The sequence below is a fragment of the Corticium candelabrum genome, chromosome 6 (genome assembly GCF_963422355.1).
Source record: "Corticium candelabrum chromosome 6, ooCorCand1.1, whole genome shotgun sequence".
NCBI lineage: Eukaryota > Metazoa > Porifera > Homoscleromorpha > Homosclerophorida > Plakinidae > Corticium > Corticium candelabrum.
In genome coordinates this window covers 6,032,618-6,035,117 of record NC_085090.1, presented here as the reverse complement: position 1 = coordinate 6,035,117, position 2,500 = coordinate 6,032,618, and the positions used below count along the sequence as shown (strand labels likewise).

General features: G+C 42.1%; 1 long non-coding RNA gene across 1 annotated transcript in view; it reads right to left on the bottom strand.

Annotated features, from left to right (window-relative positions):
* LOC134181144 (uncharacterized) overlaps window positions 1-2,500 on the bottom strand; it is a 20,125-nt gene that overhangs the window by 11,397 nt on the left and 6,228 nt on the right. The window contains exons 6-7 of the long non-coding RNA XR_009970090.1: window positions 1,802-1,970; window positions 1,640-1,736 (exon numbers count right to left, since the gene is read on the bottom strand). This is a non-coding gene — a long non-coding RNA (uncharacterized LOC134181144). The remainder of the gene's footprint in view (window positions 1-1,639; window positions 1,737-1,801; window positions 1,971-2,500) is intronic.

Here is a 2,500-nt window from a genome sequence, read left to right as displayed (position 1 = left end):
CTGAAGAGGCCCAACAGACAATATTTGGGGGCGAAGCTTCTAAAGCATGCGCAATCTCGAGGGTAACACGCACTTTTCGCCAATCTCGCTGTACACAAAGTCCACGTTTCAAGGTCTGCTTCTGAACCGTAGATCATCTTGCCATTGACTAGGCTTTGTAAGTAAGTTCACTACTTACCATTTTGTGCATCTTGTGAGAAACTTTGCCTGCGCAGAAACGCGTAGGAACCCACTTCTTGAGTATGGCTTCTCGAGGGTAAGAGACTGCTGTTCAAGCTAAAGTCGCCTGATTCACACTCTGAACAGATATTCGTGGAGTGGAAAGACAGAATACTCATTGCCTAGCAATGGAAGTTTATCAGATAAAGATTTTGCGGTAGGGGAACCCATTCGGGGTGCCGAATGTGATGCACTGTGTGGCTGAATAGAACTACTTGTTTCCCCATCAAGCTCTGGAACTGTGAAACTGTGTATCTTGTCGAACTAGAGTCAGCAAGAATTCGTTTAGCCTATTCAACCCTTCATGGAAAGCAGTGAGCTCATGAGCTTACATCAGTTAATGTACCTTGGCCTGATGTTTTGTTTGCTATACAGAGTAATAGACTTGGCTGCTGGTTCAATCCAACTCCACACTCTATCAAGCACGTTTCTCAACACAAAACCTGTAAAACTTGATTTTATCATTTGGCAGTGTGTTGAGCGATTCCTTGCAACTCAGACTTTACAGATGCATGGTCTTACTGGAGAACTCTAATCTTGTTTACAAGTTCCACTGTTTCATTTGCTTGCTGTTCAATTATCCGACGTAAACCATCAGCTTCAGTCTCAGTGACATTTCCGACAATCAGCATCTTGACTTCTATAGAATCACTAGACTATACACATGTCTTGATCAATTGCACTTACGGATGAGGTAGAACAGCCTCTGCATTCTGATTTAGACATTACAGCTATGAAATAGCTAGTGCGTGTGTGTTGTGTTACTTTACACATAACTGTTGCTGGCACCTGTAGGCTGGCAGTGCTAGTAAACAGACTGAGTGTACGTGTACTGTACTCTGATCTGCGGCAGTACCTATCGAGTGCCAGTTATCACAGTAACATCTTCGACTTGGCCAATGACATATACACAGAAGCAAGCTAGACTGCCCACAAACAACGCGGAACGTCCTACATGATTGGTTACCCCAAATGGGCTCTCAGGTGGCATGATTTCACTCGCTAATACTAATCCATCACTAGACAATGAGTAGCCTGTGCTTCCACTCCATGTGTATCTGTTCAGAGTGTGAATCAGGTGGCTTCAGCTTGAACAGCAGTCTCTTACTCTCTAGAAGCCGTACTCAAGAAATGGTTTCCGACGCATCTCTACGCAGGCAAAGTCTCTCATAATATGCATAAAACGGTAAGTAGTAAACTTACTTACAAAGCCTACACAATGGCAAGATAATCCACGGTCCAGGAGCAGACCCGGAAACGTGGTCTTTGTACACACACACAGACACAGACACAGACACACACACACACACACAGACACAGACACACAGACACAGACACAGACACAGACACACACACAGACACACACACACACACACACACACACACACACACACACACACACACACACACAAACACTTACCTGTTGAGGATGCTCAACGCAAATGATTTGCATCACACTGCCAGAATTGAAAGGTGGAATTACATTCGCAAAGTGACTGGTTGTTTAACTGGAATGTCTTTGAATAGACACACACACACAGATTGACAGGTGTCATTCTCACTTTCTTATTGTAAGGAATACCTTTGGTACTGCTACTTGAAATAGAAAGTCCGTCATTGCAAAAGGTTGAGAGTTAAGAGCAAACATTAGGATTTCGACTATGTTGTTGGGATTGTTAGAAATTTTTTAGAACAAAAAAATTTGATCGTCAATCCATTCTTGTTGAACACAGTCACTGAAGGTATGGCAGCTAAGAAAAGACAAAATGCGGAAACAAGCATAGAACCACAAATAGACGCATGAATATACAAAAAGACAACACAAGCAAGAAGGCAACTAGACAACACGCAATCAGAACGGCAAGCATAAACACAGAAAGCGAATCAAGCAACTGATCGCAATAGAGACAAAACTGATAAACTAACAGACAAACTCCTGACAGGCACACAGACGCTAATCACAATCTCAAACAGCAACAGAGACAATGTTTAAACACAAAATAGAAACACAATGTCAAAGTCATTTCAGACGAGTGTTGGGAGATATCAGAAAACTACACCCACGATACTTTTTGTCAGTCAGTCAATGATATCACAATATATTGCCTATTTACAAATCCAAATTTGCCACTCAGTATTCTTAAAATAACTCTAGTAATCTTGCAGAAATGCTCATCATCTTACATAAGTAACTCACATCTACTGGCTACAGTTGCGCTGGAGGTCAATGGACAAAAACGCTAACATGTTTACTATATCTCATTTCAGCCAGCTACGTCTA